Consider the following 25,732-nt stretch of genomic DNA (forward strand, 5'->3'; position numbering starts at 1 on the left):
CACTTGGGCAGGTGTGGACTGCGGATGGAGCTTGGCTGTGTGAATGCAGCGTCCATGAACAGAGGCCTCTGCATTGTGGATGGGAAGAGACGGGGGCTGGGGTGTAGCCTGGCTCTGCCACACTGCATTCTCCAGCACCAAACTTTGATGGGTCCAAAAAATTTGAAAGTAGCCCCATGCCATCTGGGTTGTAAAGAAATTAAATCTGTTGAGGATGGAGGATAGAACATGGATTTAGTGATTAACTTAATTTTTATAATCTTGAAGTATTTAGCCACATGGTCCTCCATTTGTACTCTCTAGCCAGCCTGCAAATTCAGGAAGACGCTTGGTGTTGGGTATGTAATAGACCCTCGGTAATCACATTTCATATTACTGATGGCTATGTTTCGGCTCATCCCTGCTTAAAAGTGCTTCAAGTTACACACAACATAGTGTATGGGGTGGAGGTCTTAAAATAGCCAATAATTAAATCCTAGAATTAATCATCCAAACAGAACAGTTCTGAATCTTTGAACAAAGTTTGGAATAATAACAGCTGGACAGAGAATCTGGAAGGGGACGAGATATACAGTATTCATAGCTACTCTACTATTTGGTAGCAATTAGTTGGGGGGAATAAAGGAAAGGGTTGCGTGGAGGCAGCAGCTGCTTCTGCAGCTGTGGACAAGAACACTGAGGCTGAATGTGAATTCATGTTCATCTTCATGTGCTGCGTTGTCTCAGCAGGAGAGGGGATCCGACATGTGGAAGACCCAAGGGAAGGATGACCAACTAGCTGTGCCCCTGCCAGCTTGAGCAGCTATCATACATCCATTCCTAATAACTCTGTTGCTGGAAAAACCTGGTCTCTGCAGGAACAAAGGACTGAAATTCAACTTGCACGAGAAAGGACAGAAGTGTGGTAAAGAACATGGGACCAGGATCTGAAATACTTGTCCTCAATGTATTAAATGTCTACAGGCGAGTCATTTCACTTCTCTGAGATTTGGTATATTATTAAAAACACTAAATCAGCACTAAAGATACAGCTTAGTTGTTCAGCACTTGCCTGGCATGAGCGGGGGCCGCAGGTTCAACCTCTAGCCCTTCAAGCAAGCAAGCAAGCAAGCAAGCAAGCCCTAAAGCACTTAGCATTATATTCAACATAAACCTTCTAAGTGAGCACTTAATTAATGATGGATACTTCTACTACTACACTTGTTAATTACTTCTCCCAGGTAGAATGGAGATGATAAAATCCTTCTTGACTAGGATGTGATAAAATTTTGGTGAATGTTTAAAATAAAAAAAAAAATTACTACAGTAAAAGACAATACCATTAATCCTACTCAAATTTCTTTCCCTTGCTTCAAACACAGTTATCCCTTGTTCTTGTACTTTCTGAAGCAATTCTGGAAGTCTTTGTGTTTTTAGTTATACTGTCCTGGCTGCCTCGATGTCCTTAGTTATTTCAAAATGTTTATCTTTCCTGGTTATTTTGACTCTGGGAAAGATTCAGAAGTTTCAGGGTGCCAGATCTGGGGAATAAGGTGGCTGAGAACACACTATAAAGTCTTTATCAGCTTCCCTTTCCATTGGGTGGCACTTAGCAGCAGCATTCACTGTATTTTTGATCACATCTCATAAAGACACTCACAAAAGAGGACTTGTGGGACTGCTTCAGAAAATGGTAAAAGTGATGGAATGAGTGTGTTTGAAGCAAGGGAGATTAGTGATAATTTGTCTTTTATTACAATGTGTTTTTCAAAATTTCAAACATTTATTGTATATTTCGATTATACCTTGTACTTCAGGAGTAGTAGTAAGGACAAATAAATTATGCATGTGAAAGTAGTTTGAAAGCTGTGCAAATATGAAGGCATGTTAATATTACATATTACAGAAATGGAATGATTTGTGTGACCTCCAAGATAGTAGTGTCCCCCATGTGGCCAGAGTACACATATCAGGACTCTCAGTGGGTGCCTGAAACTTCAAATGGTACCAAGACTTATATATTGTATATTTTTCTATATGTCCTAAGGCATTGCCACAGAGTACTAATCTAATATTCTAGGTTTTATGTTCCACTAGCTCCTTTGCAAAATTATTCTTGCACTTTGGGGTCATTGTTAAGTAAAGTAAGGGTTACATGAACACAAGCCCTGTGATACCATAATAGTAGATCTGATAAGAGACATGGCTAAGGGTCATATGGACAGACAGTGTGGATAGGTTGGACAAAGGGTCATAAGGGTGACTTGTGTCAAAAGCAGAATTGCATGAGGTTTCATCGTGTAACTCAGAGTGTCATTCAATTTAAAAATTGTGAATTATTTCAGGAATATTTTTAGTATTTTCATATCACAGTTGAACATGAGTGACAACTCAAAAAGAAAAGCCATGGATAAGAGAGACTGCAGTGTCTGGTGTATGAAATTACTTGTGACAAATTAACTTCTTTGGTGCCCAGAATTGCTCTGTGAGTGCTGTCTAATGAATCTCTCAGTAGAAATCTTCTACATGTGGACTACCTGCAATATCAGCATACGTAGCTATAAGCTACTGTATGGTACATCATGGCCTTATGTCAATTATTCCTAAAGAAGAGACTACATATGTAATATATTTCATTCATTACTGCTTGCTGTGGATGGCAAAATACCATAAAGTGTAAACACTGTCAAGAATTGTAATGATGATCACATGGGCATTTTTATAATCATACTTTAGAGATGTAGCTTCTGACATAATATAGCATATTCTCAGCTGTCAAAGCAAGGTGTTGTCATCCATTTCATGGAAGAGGCACTGGAAGCTCAGAAAGATTGAGATGAAGCACAGAAATAATATAATAATATAGGGAACAATAATGACAAGATTTACTGCACACTTATTGTGCAGGGGAGAAATTCGCTAATCTTTTTTACAATCATTTTCTTATTTGATTCTTATAATAAACCAATGCATTATTCATTTTTCCATTTTGAAGAAATGAGTTTAAATAACAAGTTTAAGATACATAGTGCTATGGTTGAGCTCTAAGATGTCCTCCAAAAGACTTATGTATTCTGAAGTGGGGCTTTTGGAAGTTTGGATCATGAGGGCTTTAACTTCCTCAGTGTATGAATCCATTGATGGATCTGTAATTTGATGGCACTTTGGAAGGTGATGCAGACTTAGAAGGAGGGGTCTAGTTGAAGGAAGTGGGTTACAAGAGCAGGTCCCTGGGAACTCTCTCCTTGTCTCCAGATCCCTCCTCTCTGATTCTTTCTGCCTCCTGCCTGCCACGAAGTAAGCAGTTTTCCTTCACCAGTCCTTTTTTCGTGATGCTTCTTCCTCAACACAGACCAAAAGCAATGGAAGCAACTGACCATGGAGTGAAAACTCTGAAACCATAAGCCAAAGTAAACCTGTGGGGGCCAGTCACGGCCCACTGGCACCTGACATTTGAAAAATAACTTCTTCCTCTACAATTAAGGGATTGACACAATCTATGATCAGGTTGCTCCTGTGATAACATTTGTTCCTTTTCAAGGACACTGCTCCTTAAGCTTGACCCTGAGATAAGAGGAAATCAGGAAGATTGTCAAAGAGGAGACATTATCTGTAACCAGTCAAGGAAACTGGCCTTTGCATGAGATACAAATAATTGCTTGGGGCTTCCTGCTGATGTGCCTTTAAAAAGAGCTGTTTCTGTAAAATAAATTAGACTTCTCTTGGTCTCCACTCAGGCTTGAGTGTTCTTTCCTTTCTTAATCCTCACTCCCCAACTCAGGCATGTTCATGTTGTGACGGCTGGAGCGCCACATAACCTTTTCTCCTTTTAACTTAACTTTCTCAAGTATTGTGTTACTGCAACAAAAAGCTGACTAACATAGTTAAGGACTGGCAGTTTTTTACCTTGGATGTGTAATTATTCGGGGAAACCATCTTTCTTGGATAGGTCTATCCTCCTTATTATACTCTATCACTTTTCCTTCATTAACTACCATAACTTGAAATTATGAGTTTAATTTATTTATTGTCTTTTGCTTTTATTACAAGCTTCCTAAGGAACTAAACTATACTTGTTTTATCCATCAGCACTTTCATCCTGCATAGCAGGTACTTGATATGTATTTGTTGTCTGATAAATATGTTTCCTTTGCAATCTGGCTACCATTATAATAATCACTGTAATTCTCAACTTCAATTATTTCATACCTTCCATGTCATCACTGTTTATTTTTGTATCTTCCACAGTATGTTGTAACTCCCTGAGTTATATCTCTCTTCTATGACATATTTGAGGTCAGTGACTCTGAGGTTAGTGTCTCTTTTTGTCTTGGTACACCTTACCTGAGATACAGTAGTAGGCTTTAACAAATTCCAGCTGCCTGAATGGAATGTAATTTAACTCTTCCAGAGTCTGAGCACTGAGACATGGTACAGTGTCTCCCCTTGGAGGGCTTGGAATAAAGAAAATAGAGAATGAACTCAAGTAGCAGATGCTGCTGGGGATGTGAGGATGGGCTTCAGTCAAGTCCCAGAAAATAGGGGAGACTGGTGAGCAGGCAGCAGGCTCCTTCACTATCGTCATGTGGACATTTAGGAATGGGGGATAGATGGCCCAGGCAAACATCCCAGGAAGTGAGGACTTCAGATGAGGCAAATGCTGCTCTACAAGATACCTCTGAGATAGACAGAAAAGGCAGGAAAAGGGACTATTGTTTAGCCCTTTCATGGGGGGAAAAATGTTAAAGAAAAATGAAAATGAACATTCTTCTCAATATCACCTTCTAAATGTCACCAGAGCATGACTTCTCCTCTCCCAACTGACAACACTTGCCATTTGTTAAATATCATCTCTCAATGGAAACTACCCCTTCCTTTCTCTTGCACTAAGTCGGTACACCTGGAATATGATCTCAAAGCCTGGCTGATTTGTGTTTGCAGCACTGTCACGATTTTGAGTGGATAAATGTATAGCTACTGGTTTATGCCTGTTTGCTTGATGGACTGTTATCTCTATACTTATAATATTTACTATTTTATCCTCATCATCTAGTGTGGTTCGTGCCTAGAAGGCATCAATAATTATCACTACTTATTACTAATCATAATTTATTGAATTTAAAATCACTGCAATGGATGAAGGGCTCTTGTTAGGTGAATAGTATGTATTCTCCAGGTAGCATGATCACCAAATCCTCACTGGAGTCTCTACAGGCAAGGCACCATGTGGGATATGTTGACTGATTTCCAATGGTGAGCATACAGGGAAGTCACCCAGGATAGTCCCTGCATATTATTAGCATCACTTGCTTGTTTCTGGCTCTGACTCCATACTTCTTTCTATTGCTTCAAACTCTTTTATGTAAGTTGTCAGGTATAAATTATAAATAATGAATCACCAAAAGTCAGGAAAATATAATAATAAAATATATCAGTTAAGCATTTGTAGTTACATGTGCAAGGCTCATTAGTTAAGTTCTTGGCCCCATGTTCATGGCCTTCTAGACCATGCTTTGTAATAAGAATCATGGGGTGGGGAGATTTCAGTCATGCAAATTCCTGTACCTTATTTCTAGGAATTATGAGTCTATGAGACTTTAATGCATGTCAGAATGCAGATAAATCAATACCTTATGTAGCTTAGAAAATTTCCCTCCTCTAATGTTATCTAAAAATAAAAACAACTAGAGGAGTCACTGGTAGAAGTAGATCAGCTTGTTGATACCCCCAGATGTAAGGGATCAAGCTTGGGTTTCCCCTAGGGCAGGGATCTTAAACTTAATAATCAGTAGTATTATCTGAGAGGAGGATTTTAAAGTCTAAGACTCCTGGTGCACATATGAAGAACTGGGTGAGGGTATTCTTAAGATCTAGATCTGGAAATGGCCGAATACTTAGCTGAATACTCAGCTAGGTGTGTTGAGCAGCTTTGGTTCTCAGATTCTTTGGTATGTTTCCCATTCTTACTGCACTTAGATACATGCTTGGCCTCTATAGTTCATAGATAGTGGGCCTAAATAAAACTTGGCCCTGGGTTATGACTCTGACTTCATAGTGACTCAGGCAGAGCAGGCCTTTTCCTTTCTTTACCAGGACTTCCTTTGTCTCCTATACCTGTCCTTGCCCTGAAACCCAACTCATTTGTGGCTCCCATTCCCAGGACTGTAACCTGCTGGATCATTTGCAGTTAGAAATAGGATCTAACATCTGGATATTTGCTTAATGTTTGCTACTCTCTATTCACTTCAGCCATTACCTGCTGCTTAATCTATTATTTTTCCTTTTTCTTCCTACCTCTGCTTTCTTCTAGTTAATCCTGAGTATAGACAATTTTCTCACACCTTTCAATGGGCACTAAGCATTTCTCTACCCAGCTGTTTCTATGGTTATCCAGTATGCTTTGTGCAACTGCCAGCAATTGTGCTACACATTTTGCTATGAGTAATAGTATTCATTCCATGTTTATGTAAATCACTCTGAATTTTTAAGAAATTATTTCATTTGTGTGTGTGTGTATTTGGCAGGGAGGGGTCAAATTAATTATGAATCTTTCATCCCACCAATTATTCATAAAGCTACTATCATTTGCATCTTAAATAGTCTCCAGGAATTCAAAGAAAGAGTGTACCATAGCCACAATGATAAACTCAATAATAATTAGAATTATTCTCAGGCTGTTAAGTAATGCAGACATATTAAAACATTTTTGGTTGCATTTATGTTCTAATAAAATGAAAGCATAGATAAAGGGCAATATGGGTAGCAGTTGGTCCATTACAAATTCTGTATTCTCTTTGGCTATGTAGCGACTGCCTAGGTGTTTATGTAGGTTCAAAAATGATTTAAGAAATAACTCATTGTTACTTCCAATTTACAGGTTGAAAACCAAAACAAAAACAGAACAAAAATCCTGCTTTTTAAAATTACAGTTGATTTTTTATTTGGAAATTTTCATCATTTTTGATACCAAAAATCATTCACATAAAGAATTTTGCAGACATTTTTCATGCAAACTTCTTCTCAATATTGTTATGCTCCATGTTACAGGTATCTGCCTATAAATTTTTATTCTGTTCTAACCTAACTTATTCTGCTTCATGCTATCCTGTCCTGTCTGCTGTACCCTGTTTTCTTTTTTTATTCTATTCTAGAATAGTGTATTTGACTCTACTCTGTGCAGTTTAATATACTAAGCACTAACTGGTCACCTATTATGTGCCAGGAACTTCAAGTAATGAAGAGTTAAACAGGTTAGTGACTTTGCACTCAGACTTGTGGTTTCAGGATTGGGTGAGATGATGAGAAATATGCAGGTTGCTATAAAACAGGGAAGCCCTATGAGGTGAGGGAGCAAAGCATCCTTAGAGAGACAAGTATGTGAACTGAAAGAGATTGGTTCAGTATCAGGAGAGCATAAACTGAAATGTGATCATGGGCTGCCTGGACATCCTGGTGTCCAATCACAATGTTCCTGGGGAATGAACTGCTGGCAGAAAGATCATAGGACTGTTATAAAAATACCAGTCCAGTGGTAAGAGATCAGCTGCAAAAATTGCAAACCAAATTACAGGTCTGTTTGTTCTGCAAATATTATACAGATGGTGAAAATTTTCTCCAGTTAGAAAATAAACAACAAAATAAAAACTCCATCAGATGAGGAGCCTCACTGTCAGTATGGTCTTTCTACCTGGGGTGCTTGCCCCCACCTCCTCATTCTCTCAATTTACCTGCCTGCCCACCAAGTCACTTTTATTCTCCTTTCACATATTGCTCATCTGGCTGAACAATTCACTCATTTTAGTATCTCTCATCCGTTATTAGGGGGAGCATTTCTAAAAATCTATAAAACATAGGAACTCACACTCTTCTGTTTGGGAATAGAAAAGTTAATATTGACAAAGGTAGCACTAATAATAATGACCATTTTGGGAGAACCTCTCATGGGCCAGTTACTACTCTTAGCCTTTCCCATGTATCATTTCTAGTCCACCAAACTGCAACATAAGAGTAGGGTTCTTACTAATCTCTTCATAAAATCAATCTAGGAGAGTGATTGGGAAAGAAAAGAATCATAAATATGTAGTTGTTAAATGAGTAAATGAGCTATCCAAGGTCACTCTGTGGTAAGTGGTACGGCATAGCTGTGATCCTTAGTAGTTATGTGTTAACTTCATCAGGCTAAGTGATGCTTGGCAGATGGATAAGGCACTCATCTGAGTGTGACTGCCAGTTGTTTCTAGAGATAATTGGCAGATAGGCTAGCAAACTGAAGGGGAAAGACTCACCTTCATTTTGGATGGCACCAACTAATAGGCTTAACCTATCTAGATGCATCCGCCAAAGTTTCATGTGCTCATAGGTGAGGCTTTTGAAAGATGACTGGGAAATGGGTGAATGGCATTCGTCAAGGGTTAGGGTTAGGGTTAGGGTTAGCTAAACATGATTTGGGAGTTGAAGCCTGGTCAGAAGAGGTGGGTCACTGCGGGGTGTGGCCTGGAAGGGTCCATATCCTTCCACCCTCCCTTAATCACTTTCTCTTCCTCCTGCCTGCCATGCCATGAATTGACTCTCTTCTGCTGTGCCCTTCTGCCATGATCCTCTGCCTTTAAACCAGAGAACTATGGACTGAGACCTCTACAAACTGTGAGCCAAATAAACCATTCCTCATTTAAGTTGTGGATGACAGGTTTGTGCCTCAGCAACAAAGAAAGTCACTAAGATAGGGGAAATAAAAGAGAAAGAAGTAAGAGGTTGGTGGGAGTGTGAAGATCTCCACTGTCCTTGAGTAGATACATCTTTTACTGCTATTTCTGTGGACATCAGACTCTAGCTTCTTCAGATTTGCAGTGCAGACTCTTACCAGCAACTCTCCAGGGAGCTTCCAGGCCTTCAGGCTCAGACTGGTGCTATATCCTGGACCCTCTGGTTCACTGCTCCCAGCTTCTTGGACTAAGCAGTTACTAGGTGCTCCGGCTCTGGAGCACACAGGTGGCCATTGTGGGTTCTCCTGCCTTTTACCCTATAAGCCTACTGATATATTCTCCTAAAGAATACATATATATATATTTTTTTTTTCTATATACCCCCTTGCAGAATTTATATAAATACACATGTGCATGAGAACATACATGCACACACACATACATACTCCCTAATCAATATGCATGAAGTGGGACTACAATTGCCTACTGATACTTCTTAACCAGAGAGCTTTGAGGAAAATGTTTGAAGAAGTTGAGGCCATCAGGAGACATCAAAGCCTTTGCTCTTAACCACAGCACTGTGTTAGTGACTTGGGGCAGAAGGAGAAGAGACAGCTGTGGAAGGAGGTAATGGACAGTGTACACTCTTCTGAAAGAACAAGACCGAATGTCTGGACAATTGACGTGGACTCCTGAGAGGGCTTGGCAGCTGCCAAATGAAAAGATTAGAAGACTTCACTAAAACTTTCTTTCAGTGAAGCTCAAAGTAAAGCTATTGTTTTAAGAATTAAGCATTACCTTCAAACAACACCATTTGTTCACCCTTTCCTTTATTATATGATATACCCCAGTTTATTCCTGTCCCTTTTCTGTTCCCCTACCATGGTTTCATGTTCTTCTTCATCTTCATGACCTGCCCTTGGTTGAACATCTCTTTTTTTAAAAAAATATGTTTCTGTAAAAATGTAAATGAATTGGGATACCAATTGTTTATTTATACTCTAACTAGAGAACTTTGAGGAAAATGTTTGAAGAATTTGAATTCTTCACTACTTTTATTTTAATTTCAATGAGAAAAAATATGTAAACCTCCTTCAGGACATCCAAATGGCCAAAATTTCAACTTTGTTCTCACCTTGCTAAAGATTAATAGGGAGGAAGCTGCCCATTCCCCAACAGACTCAACATCAAGCAGAAACTCCCATATTAGTTATCTTTATTGCTCACAATAATCTTCAAAACACCTTGTATCATATATATTTTTCATTTTTCACAAACTCATTTGCATATGTCAGCACTAATTTTGAAATGTGCCTGGAAGCAGTGAAAAATGAAACTTCAGATTGGTAGCAGTTTTCAAATAGCATTCACCCACAGCTGCCTCTCAACTTTCCTTGTTATTAAAAAGAGGGAAAAGGCAAAACTGTTTTTTTTTTTTTATTGCTCTAATTAAGCCTTTAAAAGCTGCAACTAAACAGGAAAAAAGAGGAGGATGTGGGTAAATAACAACAAAACAAAGCTCTGTTTTGGAAATAAAAGTGCCAACCTAATAATAAAATTCACAATGACAAAATCCATGCAATTACCGTCTCAAACCCTGGTCCCTTATCTGCATTCCTTAAAGAAGTGGGTGTGACTGCACAAGAGAGGTGTTTATTCACAGGAGAAAACCAGTGGGAGGAGGAGATTAGCATAGACTGAAAGGAAAAAATGAAACAGGACAGTCTTTACCAACAGCCAACCCCACTGCAGAATTATTGTAGAAGATTTTACTGTATTGTCTCGTTTAATCCTCATGCCTTCTTAATGAAGCCCATATGGGATGAATAACAAAGAAATAAACATTACAAAGAAAACAAATTTTGTTCTATTTACCAAGCTTTATGTTACAAGTCTCACTTAATTCTCATAATCTTATGACAAATGCACTGTTTTTATCCTGTTTTTAATAAGCAGTGTTGACATATAGAAAGGTTTGGAAAGGGCTCAGCCTCACAGAGGTTGATGGAGCAAAGCTTTGGACCAAGCAGTGGGAGTCCAGTACTACACAGAAGAGGCCTCCTGCTAGGAGACTCATAGAGATGAGAGTACTGCTAGAGGCATTAGTTTTCTACCAGGGCTGAAACCAGAAAAGGCAATGCCTAGAAAACTACTTCAAAGATTCTGGGGTTTACTCTGAGGAGAAGATATTGAAAGAGTTTCAAGCAAATGAGTGACAGGTCAAGTGTTATTTTTTGAAAGATGACTGAGTTCTGGAGATGGTAGGTTAGAATAAGATAGGTAGAAGGTAGGGAGTGCAATAAGAAGGGCACCGTGCATAATCACAATAGAAGGTGATGGCACCTGAATAAGGGGTATGGAAGGAAATTGGAGCGAAGCACATGAAATAAGTAAAACTAGGTCCTATAAGTGAATGCTATATTTTGAGGGAGTGGGACCAAGGGAAATGTTGAAGAGGTGATCAGAATTTGAGGAGCAGAAAATTACTTGCAAGTTTAAACTCTTTTGGAACTAGGATTTTAGAGTCATAGTTGGAAACTGACTTAAGTATAATTTCAACAATTCTTCCTTCCATTTATATTCCTTAGAAACACAAGCCCACAGTGTATTTCTTCACATTCCATGTGTACAATGTCCTGTACACATTAAATAAGAAGACATGCTGTAGCAATTAGACTCACTAAAAAAAAAAAAAAAGAAAGAAAGAAAACGGACAGGACCCATGGAATCAGGAAAAATTCTCAAAATGATAAGACATTTAAAATATCTCAGTTAACATAGTATTTAATGGTGAAGACTAAATACTTTCCCCAGTGATCATGAGCAAAACAAAGATATCTGCTCTCATCATTTCCATTCAACAGTGTAATAGAGGACATAGTTTAAGCAATAAGGCAAGAAAAATGATAGATGAACAGTCTGGAAGTGCAAACTAATACTATTTAAAGAAGACATGATCGTGTATGCAAAATATTTGTTAAAGCCTACAAAAATATCATCAGAGCTGGTGAATTTAGTAAAAGTTGAACGATATAAAATCAATATAAAGTTAATTATATTTTATACATATTTATAACAATAAGAAATGCAAAAACAAATTAACATATCTACAGAAGAATTAGAAATATGAAAAGCTTAGAAATAAGTCTGGGAAAAATGTCCAAGACTTATATAATGAAAGTTAAATAATATTGCAGAAATTGAAGAAGGCATAAATAAATGTAGAGCTATTTATAGTTTGGATTATTCAACTGATAAGAAATAAACTCTTGTCTAATTGATCTGTACGTTAAATACAACCTAATACAAATCTCAGTACAAATTGACAAACTCACTGTAGCATTCATATAGAAATACATAACATGCATAATAGCTAAAAGAGCTTAAAAAAACAATTGGATAAGTTATACTTGCTGATTTCAAGACATAAATCTACAGAAATTGTCACAGTGTAGTATTGTCATCAATATATACAAATCCATAACTGGAACAGAAGAGAGTCCCACAGTCAACTTATACATATATGGTTATTGATTTTTGAAAAAAGTTATAAAGGTAATTTAGTGGAGATAGAATCTTTTAAAAGATGAGGCTATTAGTATGAAATTGTAATCTGCAAAAATAATGAAAAATTTCCCATCACCTCACACCACATAAAATTAATTCAGAATTGATCTAAATATAAAGGGAAAAACATAAGACTTCTAGGAAGACAGAGTGGATAAAAATCATTTTTAATCTTGGGTAAATAAAAAGTGCTTAAATCATCTAGAATATAATCCAATAAAGAAAAAAGTTCACAAAATTGAACCCTATTAATATTTATAACTTCTTTTTAAGAGACTCTTAAGAGAATGACAAGAGAAAGCAAAAGTTTAAGAAAATATTCATAATTTATATTTAATATACACAGAATATTTTTAAAGCCCTCAAAACTCAGTAATAAGTAAACACATCAAATAAATAAAGGCCACAAGATCTGAATTTAATTTTCACCAAATAGGGAAGATGTATGGATTACAAGCAGAGAAAAAAATGTTCAACATTATTATTCATCAGGAAAATGCAAATTAAAATCATAAGGAGATAGTATACATATTGGAACATCTAAAACATAGCAGAGTGACCCTACTAAATGTTGATGACAGTGTGAATTAACTTGAACTCTCCTACACTGCTGGTGACAATATAAAACTGTAAAAACACTGGAAAATGCTTTGGCAGTTCCAAAGTAGTTAATAATTCACCTACCAGATGGCTCAGTACCTACTCCTGGGCATTCACACAGAAGAAATGAGAGCCTATGTTCCTACAAAGCAGTGTGCATGAATGTTCACAGAAGCTTTTTAAATAAACCAAAAATAAAAGCAATGAAATTTCCATCACTAAATGAATGGATAAGCAAATTGTAGAGTATTCATACAATGGAATAACAAACATAATTAAAAGAAAATTGACTATCAATACACATATGAGCATGGATAAATTTCCAAATAATCACATAAGCAAAGGAGAGTGGACTGGGCCAGGGATTTAGCTCAGTAGTTCTACCACCTGCTTTGAAGGCACCAGGTCCAAGCTCAATCCCTGGTTCAGAGAGAGAGAGAGAGAGAGAGAGAGAGAGAGAGAGAGAGAGGACAACCAGAATACAAATTGAATCATTCCATTTACTAAGCTATAGTGACCAGAAGCATGTAGATGGTTGCCTGCTGCAGAGACTGGGCAGAGGAGAGTAGCAGGGATGGATTATAAGGGGACACAGAATCGTCTGAAAGAGGCAGGTATGCACATTTATTTATTTATTTATTACATTTTCTTCATTGTAGTTATGCCTTGATGGGTATATGTCAAACATACCTAACTGTACACTGTCAACATGTGTGCATCACTGTGTTTTTGTTACACTTCAATAAAGCTGCTTTCCCATTTTATCTATCTTCCTGTTTTATCTTAAATCCTCAGAGCCCACATTTCTCAGGATTCTCAGGATGGTTCTCCATGTGTACACATCATCCTGAACATTCCCACAAGTAACGGGAGCCAATTTCTCTAATGCTCACTGAGTTTGCTCCAGAAAGTGCAGGTTCTATTTTGCAACAAAATGGGAAGTTAGGTTTCTCCTAAGATCAACTTGTGCTCCTAAGGGGTACATGGACAGCTAATTAGTAGCACTGTTTGACTGTGTGTATACCCAGCCAATTGAGGATAGCCTTTTCAAACTACTTCGGCTAAGGCAATAAGGACTGATGTCTGTTAGCATTTCTGTCTTTGATGCCTCCTAGAATTCTTTGCCTCACCTACAAAAATCTCTCCTATGGAGGATCTTCTTGCCCCAGCCCTGTCATTTAAAATAAGTTTAAACCTTTGTGTCTGAACCCCTTATTGGGATATAGCCTTTGAAATGTAAGTCTATATGGTGGGCTGTAGAGGCATGACCAACACAGGTGAATCCCTCAGATCTGCAGGGCAGCAGGAGGCTAGCGGTGGTGTCCCTTCCTCCTAAGGAGTCATATTTCTGTCTGTATGGGGAGTCAGAATCAGACCATGGACCAAAGGGTGGGAAAGGCTGAGATTTCAAAGTTGGAACTCAAGGAAGAAAAGGGAGAAGAGAGTGTAGCAAATCACACCTCCGTGTGGCCTTTCATAGGATCCTGTATTTTCATTTACTCTTCACATATTCCTGCATTCGACATATATTTGCTGAATATCCACCATTTCCCATGTGATGTGGTATTTGTGCTTATTAAATAATAATAGTTTGCTTTCCTCCCTGGTCCTCCAAATCCTTGAGTGTTCTTGGTGAATATGGACTATTCATTTTTATCTTTATATTTTCAGTAGGGAACAAAGTGTTTGGCATGTATTAGGTGAATGAAGAATGACCTGAATTGAAATCCCTGTCCTTTAATAGCAGTGAAGCCTTAGCCAAGTACTTAATTTTTCTGGACTTTAGTTACCCTGGTTATAAAATGAAAAAATTCTATGTTGTAAAGATGGGAAGACCAAAGGAAATGACATCTGTAAAAGCAATTCATAAAACACAAAGTGCCACTTAATTTTACCCTTGCCCTCCTTAATTTCCTTCCTCCCATCCTTCTTCCCCAGTTGTAAATGACCCCTTTTTTTCCCCGTTGCTTTTCATGCCTCCATTTTGTTGTTCAGTTAAAAAACACTTCTGGGCCAGGGATGCAGCTCAGTGGCACCTGTTTGGCAAGCTCAAGGTCCCAGAAACAACAAAATACACTCCAACAACATCATCATCAACAACAACACAACAAAAAAAACCCACTTCAAATTGTTCCCTTCTGAAGAAACACACCAGAAGCAAAATAAAATGAGGAACTAAATATATGTTTTAAAAACAACAATTACTTTGAAAGTATAAGCAAGTGGATCCTTTCTCATAATATTTTTATCATTCTTTCACCATCTCACTGCTTCCTTGTGAGAGGTCTGGAGAACACTCTATTCTTTGGGGGTATGTTCTGAGGACCAGGTTAAAACAATACAGCAGATTTTAAAGGCTGTTTCCACACAAGCTGAAAACCTCTTTACCTACTCTGCACACCGTCCTTCAGACCCTAGAATTGCCAGGGCTGCACACAGATAGACAGCTGCTTCATCCTTTCAGGGCCACAAGGGGACCTTTTTGACTCTGGCTCTTATGAGATCTCAAGAAGCATGATAACTTCACTGCTTCTCTGGGCTGGCTCAGCAGAGTCACCCTCAAAGAACAGAGCTGTTGGAATTTGGTAGTCAGATACAGCATCCCATTTAGAACTTTTAGGCATCCTACACACCAGCCCCAGAGAAGATGAGAGGGGGCCACTCACCTAGAAATAATGCCAGTCTGAAAGACAAAAGCAAGAAGCTGGCCCTAATGTACCAGGGATCAAACTTAGGACCTTGTGCTTGTGAGGCAGGCATGATGCCACTGAGCTAAATCCCTGGCCCTTTGGCCCCACTATTTTTGAAAATTATTTGTATATTTTTCTAAAAACACATCCATGTGATTTCTTGAAACAGTCTGTAAATTGTGCACCCTCTGTGTTTCCCCAGAGCTTAGAGACTCCAATCAACCCCAAATTCTAAAGCCCAACCCCACGTCAGCCACCATATATCTTCTGCTAGAAGAAATTCCTCATTTGACCTTTCTTCCTTTTTTGCCTCCTGTATGTCATCTGCACCTTGGGGAATTTCAACAGATCCTTCAAGATCCAACTTAAACAGGAAAGAATGCCTTGTTGAATGTTAACACAAGCCTTTATTGGTGCCTCAGTTACAAAACTTTTGAGGACTTCTCACCCATAAGGTTGACCCTGTTGAAATCATAGGACCTCATTCTGCTTTGTTGGCTGGTGTTTGACACATAAGAAATGCTAACTTCTGGGATGCTTTAAGGCTTCTCTAATCTCTAACCTCCCTTTAAACCCTGTGTCTATCCCTGTAGAAGAGAAATCATCAACCAGGCTTTTCAAAGTCTACCAGCATCCAGAACATTGGACTTGGTAACAGTTATAGGTAGACATTTCAAAGTATAAATGCCAATATTTTTAGTACACTGATAACTAGTGTTACTTTCTTCCAAACCTCTTTTTCCTTTATTTTAATCCCTTTCAGGTGTATGGCTTTGTTTGTTTGAACACTGATAGATGCAGCTTTTGATTTATCTCTATTTAGTACAAATAAATTTTCTGCACCTTGTGTGAAGATAGAACAATGTTAGGGCTTGCCTAGTTTCAAGGCTATTTAATCCTAACTACTATTATGGAAACAAAAACAATCTGTGTGGTCTAGCCAGGCTTATTAAGTTCTGCATTGTAAAATGTGAGGCCAAAGCTCCAGATAACATTAAAAGTTGCTTTGGCCTACTATCCCTACTCACACATCATCTATTCCAGGAATCCCAGGGCACTAAAGGGTAGGTGGGCCAAAGTGAGATTTAGGTTTCCTGCCAAACCATAATCTTGCAATCATATACATACATGTACTCTTGACTCAACAGTACAACAAAAGATCACACAGGTCCTGGAGTAAGTCTTGGGTTACATAGTCAAGAAAGTTTGGGCTTCTGTATACAGAAACAAAGGGTAGAAGTTGGTATTGGTACCCGTGTCTCCTTTACCTCATAGAACCCTCATCCTTTGGGCCACAACTAGAGGAGGATGAGAGGGGACCTCCAATAGGGCAAAGCCCAAGGCAGTTTATCTTCTCTGGGCCTATAGGAATAAAGAATCCCAGGTTTATGTCCTATGTCCTCAACTGTTGTATACGATCCATGAGGGCAAAGGACCATAGTGTGTATTATATCATGTTTCTCCATGATCCTGCTGGGGTTTGGCACATGGGTTGAATTAGTTTAAACCAAACCAAAATTGGAGGTGTCAGTACAGGTTGTGGGTGTTTACTGATTCATGTAGAGTAAGTAATTGGTTGAGGTCAAAATGACCAGTTAGTGGTAGATTTGAGATTTTAGCTCACATCTGTCCATCTTCACCTGCTTTACTCCCTCATGAATATGCTAATTCGCTTATTTGCATTATACTTACTATATGGGTGGTATTTCACTAATTGCTAGAAATACAATGGTATATAAATCATATACTGTGTATGGCCTTACAAAGCTTACTGTTCATGGAGTCAATCATGGAATCACAAATATGTAATCATATTTCTGCATGATGATAACTAATGGAAGAAATAGTACATAGTCATTTCTTGATAAAACCACAAATTGCTCAAAGCAGCCTGCAGGTGATGTGGCAAGGCATGAGAAGGAGTATTCTCAAGGTTAAGCAGGTCTGACTGAAGCATGAGGATTGCCATGAGTTGGAAGCCAGCCTGGGCCACATAGAGAGTTTGAGAAGGCCAGCCTGGCTTACATAGCAAGACCCTGTCAGAAGGAAAGAAAGAAAGAAAAGGGGGGGAGGGAAGGGAAGGAAAGGAAAGGGAAGGGAAGGGAAGAGGGGAAGGGAAGGAAAAGAAAGAAAATAAAGAAAGGGTAGCAAGGTTCAAGAACCTCTCAAATTTAGTCCCATTGACACGGCTTCCCAATTTATAAAAATATAGTATTATTACATTTTTTGAATAACCATAAAGCTATGGTATAAAGAAATTCACTTCTTATATTTCTCAGAGCAGAATGGTTCCTATTAGAAAAGGTGTAAGTATTTAGTAAGGTGGAGGAATTAAATGTATTAACTTATCACCATATTTAATTTGCTTTATTATTAGTATGAACATGAAAATTTGATTCAGCATGATATATTTTAGAAGCATTTGGGGATACTGTTAACTACTCTGCATCCAACCACAGCCAGACAGACTGATAAGATGTGCACTTACAAAACTACATGTTGGAGTGTAAGAATGTCAGGGAAGTTGTTCAAGGTCACATAGCCAAGCAGAAATCAAGGTGGATTGGAGGTCAAAATAAAGGATTTTAAATTCCTGGCTACTGAGAATTTGGTGTATCTGTGTTGCTTACTCATTTTTTTCCACCGTGTCTTTCATTTGATATTTTACAAAGAAAGAAGAAAAGGCTTTCAGGATCTGCATATGGCATAAGGAGTTAGATCAGTACCACTTTTAATTGAAAGCTCTAAAGGCAAAGCTTGCGGAGCGGGGTAACAGCTGTAGAGCATGCAACTGCCCCGTCACGCTTGTGTCACCATAATAGGCAGGCTTATTATTTTTTAATTAGGAGCTTCAGTGTTTTGTTAAACTCTAAATGTGTCAGGACCTGGGGATTTGGCTGGATAATAAACTGTCTTGTGTTTAATCTTTATAGAAGCTTCTGGGAGACACAAGGTCAGTTTGCAAAAGACATTCTGTAATTGTGGAATAACAATAGTTAACTTTGCTAAGTATTTACCATTTTCTAGGCATCAGCTGAACACTGAATTCATCTATTAAAACAACTAACTAAATGAACTGTACCCTGTGAGCTCCAACTGTGGTCCTGTCATTTTGGTGGATGGACAAGTGATGAATAAAACCATCCAGATTCAGTTCTTTGGGGTGTTACAAAACACATACTTATGTAGCTGAAATGGAAAATGTGCTCTGATAAGCATCATAGTGGGAGAACAGTTAAATGTCTTACCTTAGTCACAATCTTGTTTCACGTCATGTTATTCTCATCTGGGTCAAGGCACCTCTATTCATCCATCTTGTATGCAAGACACAAATGCTGTGATCATTCTTGATTTTTTCCCCTTTTCTCTCTCCATGCCAAGTATCAAGTCCATCATCTAATGCTACCTGTTTTACCTCCCAAATATGTCTCAAAGTCATCTATTTTCCTTCTATTTTTATCTCTTACCTTAAGCTTTATTCTTGAACTTCTGCAATAACCTCTCAATAGATATTCCCAATGCCATCCTTTCTCCTCCTGACACAGTCCTGTCAGTGTGACTTTGTTAAAACATAGGTCAGATTATGCCTCTTCTCTACTTAATGCTCTTTAGTGACTAGGCATTGCACTATTTAATGCACCCCATAAGGCTCGACATCATTACTCCTCAGTCTCACTGCCCCTGTCCAGTTCCTTCCATGTGCTTCCGTCTTCTACGCTCTTCCCATCAGGTGCTATGTAGCCACGCGCTGCAACATACCCTTCAGATCTCAGCTGGGGTCTTCGTTTAGGGAGAGTCCCTTGATGCCCAAACCAGAGAGGATCTCCACTATGACCCATCCTGGCAAGTCATTTCTCCCTTTCACAGCATGTACCATGTCCTATAATTATGTATGTTGCCATAAAATTTATTGCATCTTCCATGTTTAATGTCCATGTCCTACACCAAAATACCAACCTTATGCAGCCTCAGTGCCATTTGGCAATGCATATTTGCTTCAGGGATGAAATAATTGCTATGTAGAAGGAAGGAAATTAATACATTTTGTGGAAAGAAAAACTCCTTTTGCTAAAATGACTAGGTGGAGAATTGAGAAGGTGGAATTTTTAAGTTTTATGCTAAAAGATCTGATCAGAGTAAAAAAAGAATGCGTCAGGAAATGGCCAGGGAGAGTATTCTAAACAGATGCATAAGTGCATTTGAGTTTGCCTACAGGCCCTACAATAACTATGTGGTCCTTGATGAATTATATAACCTCTCCGGTTCCTTTTCAATACAGAATTAATACAGAATGTTTCTCTTTCTAGACCCTGTAAGAATCCAGTGAAATTCAGATTATGAAAATCTTTTGAAGACCACCAAACCATAAGTGGACTAGAGTGCTATTTTACTATTCATACTTTACATTTTAATTGTTATGGTTTATTGTCAACTTTGGCCAAACTTGAATTCTTCCATCTAGGTGCCCCTGAAACCCAATAGATTTTTTTGTTTCATTCATTCATTCATTCGTTTCTGCCCTCTTTTGGGAGGCCATTTACTTGGTGAATGACATGGAATGTGACCTGCTTCTGATGAGTTCTGTTTTTTCCTACTTGATGTGGTATTGCTGGCCAGACAGTTTGCATTTAGTTCTAGCTAGTGTTTCCTTTGTTAATACTTATACTTTGAAATACTAAAAATTAGATACATACATAGATGATTTGGGTCTTGACCTAACTTGGTAGGCCTGAGGTGTAAGCAAGAGAAGGACCTTTGGTAAGAAGTTCTGGCTTTTGCCTGGGCTACATGGTGACTTCAGGGCCAGCATGAACTACAGAGGGAGAGCCTCCATCAAAAACAAACAAAACAAAACAAACAAATAAAAAAAACAATAGAAAGGAAGGAAGGAAGAGAGAGAGAGAGAGAGAGAGAGAGAGAGAGAGAGAGAGAGAGAGAGGAAGAGTAGGTGTAAGCAAGAGAAGGACCTTTGGTAAGAAGTTCTGGCTTTTGCCTGGGCTACATGGTGACTTCAGGGCCAGCATGAACTACAGAGGGAGAGCCTCCATCAAAAACAAACAAAACAAAACAAACAAATAAAAAAAACAATAGAAAGGAAGGAAGGAAGAGAGAGAGAGAGAGAGAGAGAGAGTGAGAGAGAGAGAGAGAGGTAGAGGAAGAGGAAGAGAAAGAGAAAGTCTAGTTTTTAACTGTGTAGGGTTAGTGAAGATGTGAGGTGGGTTTAGAAGCTTAGAGATATGAGTTAATATATAATTACATGCATAATGTGCTGAGAGTTCCTGTAGCTCTGTGGGTTGGGCTTTCTAATATCTCTATCACTGCTAGACTCTTCTAACACTAAAAACTAACAAACCTTTAGCATCTCTTATGAGCTAGGCACTTTGCTATATGCTTCACATGCATCATTGCGAAGGAAGTATTATTATAGATATTTGATGGAGTAACTAGAAAAGTGTCTTTTAGGGTGGTGGTTTTACATTTTAGTGTTTATCTGAAATGCCTGGAGAGCTTGTTAAACCACAGATTTCTGAGCTCTACCTCCAGAAGATTTTCATTCAGTGGGGCCTGTCTACATTTCTAATAAGATCTTAGGTGATACTGATGCTGTCCTCAGAGAACCCACGTGGAAAACTAAAATTCAGAAAAACTAGTATTTATAGCTGGTGCTCAGCAGAATTGAGAGTCATGCATCAGAATCCAACACTCATGCCCTTTCTTTCAATATTATTTTAGCAATAACTGGAACGTGAATTCTATAAGAGGAATTGTATGGAAGAAGATGGTAAGAAAGGAAGAAGGAGTAGAAGAGGGCATAAAGCATGTACACAGGGAAAAGCTCCAGCTTGTTCAAGTATCTTCCATCATAAGGCTTCAGAGACTTCTGTGTACCTGACTTGTCTCACCGTGTAACACGGAAGTGATTGAGTGCACCAGTGAATGTCCTTTGTACCTTTGAAGTAATACATCATCAAAGTGAATGAGGAGTGGAAGGTGGCAACTGAGCTTTTCTAAAGAAGATAGTTTCTGAGACTCAATGTTTTCCTTAGAACCTAAATATCCATGACTTCTCCTAGCATCATGGCTTTTCAAGTTGCTTCATTTCTTTTTCAAATTTTTTTCCATAAAATATTGGTAATAGGAATGGTGCCTACCTAACAACGAGGTAGCGAGAATCACAAGTGTAAGCTGAGATGAGTAAGAGAGTGCTTGGCTGGTGTGAAATAATGTGGGCCCCTGCTGCAGTCCCAGGAGGTAATGGCGGTTTTCCAATGACTTGAAATCATGCGAAGCTTTCAGGGGATTCAGTGGAATAAAGAGGCAAGTGTATAGTTTGGAAGGAAGAGATTTGAGCACAAAAAGTGAGGACAGACCCTGAGGGGAATATCGTAGATCTCCTGAGAACAAGGGAAGGGTGAGTAATTCTCACATTCCCAGGCCCTTAGTGATTCCACTCATCAGCTCAGAATGGTGATATTTATCTTGTATAAATGCTCAGCACATAAATTGAGGCTGGCAAACAGAATGCTTAGGACTGGGGGCTTCTACAGCAGCCTAGAACCTTCAAATGTTTTTCTTATCACTTAATAGGTATGTAACTTTGTGCAGGTCCCATAACTTCTTTAAATTTCAATTTCCTCTTTGTCAGATTAGAATAATAGAGTCTTACAACACAAGAGTTCTGTCAAACTTAAATATGTTGATGCACACAAATATTTGGCCCAATATCAGAACTACACTGACTTGACACACGCACAGTAAATACTTTTTTTCTTTTTCATTTTAGTAAATGTTCAATAAAAGCATCAAAGAATAAGTGAAGAAGACACACAAATCCTTAATCAGATTCACAATTTTGTGGAAGATGACTCAGCCGAGTAGCTTCCTGAAATATTTATCCTTCTTTCTTGACTTAGAAGCTTATCCTGTGTCATCTTTCCTCTGCATGAAGTTCTCACCCTACTTCAGTTGTCACCTGAGCACATCACCCCAGTGGGTTCCCCTCATGGTCTCGTATAAAGAGCTGGTGCCTAGATGCTGGATAGGAATGGCAAGCAAAGATAACACGAAGGCATAGATGGAAAAAGCAATTGTGTTTCCCTGTAAGAAAGTCAAATTGTACAAGGCATGGCGACCTCTGCTCTACATTGGGGGAAAAGCAAGAAGCAATTTACTTGCATGTGGTTCATGGGAAAATAGCCTTGGAGGGAAATTACTTATGTAGTGAATTTATGTCTGGTTGTAAGACAGATTATACTACTGTATCAGCAAATGAGGTCAGAAGAGTAGGAAGGGCAGAAGGTAACAGGAAGTGCCTTGGGTGGAAAGGCTGCCTTACCTGTGTATGAACCTTGAAACAGCTGAGGACAAACTTGAGAGGACCGGGTTAAAAAATGCAGCCCCTTTTAAGCCTCTCTCCAAAGCAAACCTGGCATTTTATGCTGAGTGTTTTGTGTGTACTTCATGTTCATATTTAGCAATGTCTTAAGTATAATGGCAGATAAAGTTTAAGTAGACGTGGTAAGAATGAAGAACACCTGAAGAGTTGGGAGCACGGCCATGTATCACTGGTCTGTTCTGTGGGTCTCAAATATGAGCATCTAAAGGGGGACCAGGCAAGGAAAGTCGCTAACCCACACAGGATCCAGGCAGGAAGACACGGGAGAGCGTTGGGGACTGTGTGACATGAAACACACACACCCCTGCTAGCAGAAGCAGCTGCTTTGAAGCTCAAGCCAGTGCGGGGCTTAGTGCTAACATTTTTTGAGTTTTCAAAAACCAGTAGGAACCTAAATTCATGTGCAAGATTACCTGAAATTTTCATATTTACTGAATAATTTTTTAAAATTCTGGAAGTCAAACAGAATTTATATTTGAGCCCAATTCATCCATAAATAAGTCACCTCTGGTTTATATAGATCTAAGCATGTACTACTTATGGAAAGGGTTCCTAAATCGGCAACTTTGCCCATGACTCTGTGCACTGATGTAGGACCAGTCTTTCTACCCAGCAACAGCTAGCACTCTCCCTATCAGAATGATCTGAGGCCAGTCCAGGTCTGTTTAGGAGAAGTTGTACGTGAAGAATTTGTTTTAAATCCAGGTTAATCTGACATTGAGGCCTAATGAAATTACTTACTATATTTGCCCATGTACCATATCAAGCAAGTCTTAGTTTTCTCATTTGGACTCAAGTGGAAATAATAAAAACTAGCCTAGGAGGTTATTACATGGATGAGATGAAATTAGCAGTAATTGTGTAGTACCATAATTCCAGGCACATAGTATGCACTTTATAAGCATTTGCTATTATTATTAAATCTAATGAAAAAATCCTAGTCCCTCTAATTTTATTATTTCATTTGGCAGCTCTGTATTGATCCACTTCTTGATAACTCAGATTTTCCATACTATCTTGGTCTTTTTCGTATCCCGTGTCAAAGACAGTTTGAGTTCTCAGATTCTCACTCTTGGCACTCTCTGTTAGGCGTAAGTTGCACCTTTTGGTGTGACAACTCTTTTTTGGGGGCGTTCGAACTCCAGACCTTGAGCTTAGGGGGCAGCAACAGCACCACTGGGCTAAATCCCAGGCCCTTTGTCTGATGATTCTTAAAAATAACCTGGCCATCGCTTAAGCATAGAATAATAGAATTTTCATTTGGTGTTGGTAGGGGCTTTAATATATATCTAGTTCAAACTTCTTATGTAGAATATTTTCTCCAGGGTCCCCTACAGAATCATTCTTTACTGAGGTGCTCTATTTATGACTAGGTAGGATAATACAGATTATACACATATAAGAAACATATATGTCAACTTGAAACTATTAAGTAGAAGACAAACCATCATTGAGGATGCCTTTGTGCAGAATAGTAATGTAAATCATTAAGGTAAAGTGGTTTGCTGTTTAATAAGAGCACAACAGCCACATATGTGAAGACATGGCTGAGCTCCCTTGCCAATGTACAGGTAGGTGCTTACTCTATGTGGAATTGGATCATTTGACTGTTGCTGAATGTTGAGCCACATGCAGATAAAGTTTTGAATATCTCACGAATGTGTACATATGGCCATGAATTTGGAAAATTAGCAATCAACATGTGCTGAGACCTTTCTGTATGTCTGTGTTTTTACCACCTCTGGGTGGTAAATGTGAATAAAGTGTAATCTATGATAATTTCAAGATGTAATATGGGGAGATACTATGACTGAGAGACAAGCACCTAACCCATGAGAGCAGAGTGAAGACTGCTTGCATGAGATGATGTATTTCCTGTGAATTGTGCGTGCTAAGTAGGAGTTAATGGCAACCAGGGTTTATGGAGCATTAACTGTGTCAGGAAGTAACTAAAGTGAATTTACATGCCTTGGCTCATGAAACCTTTATGTAAACTTATGAAGTCAGCAGTATCTCTTCTTTTTTTACAAATGACAAAATTGCAGCATAGAAAGGATACATGGCTTCATCAGAATTGGTGACTAGTAAGAGGTACAGCCAAGCTCTGAACTCCAGAAATCTGATATCAGAACTTAAAGTAACCATGGGTAATTGACTTCATTTTAGCCAAACGAAGATGCGTGGGAAAGCTATGCCTGGCAGAGGGAAGAGCATGAGCAAAGGTATGGATGGTGGGAGATACAGACAGGTACTCCTACAGCAGAGAGGCAGAAGGAGGTAGAGCTAAGATGGGGAGGTAAGGAGGGGAGAGGCTTCAGAAGTGATCTTCCTCTGGCACAGTTTATGAGATAAGCAAGGAGCCTTTTAGGAGCTATCTTTAATGCTCCAGAGAAGAGATGGTGGAGAAGAGGTAAAATAAGAGGAGAGGAAGTTTTCAGAATGACTGGGTTAGTTTCCTGCCAGTTTGGTGGGATGATGTCAATGTCATGCTTAATCCTACATTAGAAAAATAATGTGACATTTCTGTCAAATGAGAGTTTACAGAAAAAATACATCTCTTCTCATTTTTGCATTTCCATATTAATATAGAAATTATCCATATAAACTTTTATGCTTGTATGCTTCTTGAATTCTCTTACCATAACTTCTTTGGAGAGGGGACACAAGAGTCTAATGTCAAGTATTAAAGAGGGAATATTGTACTGACAGATTTAGGAACCTGTGGAAAAGAAAGGGAGACAAAGAGTATAACGAACTTGGAACACCCTTCATATAATATGATTGAATCTTGAAAGATA

Source organism: Fukomys damarensis, unplaced genomic scaffold, assembly GCF_012274545.1.
Source record: "Fukomys damarensis isolate Sample0158 unplaced genomic scaffold, DMR_v1.0_HiC HiC_scaffold_16, whole genome shotgun sequence".
Classification (NCBI taxonomy): Eukaryota; Metazoa; Chordata; class Mammalia; order Rodentia; family Bathyergidae; genus Fukomys; species Fukomys damarensis.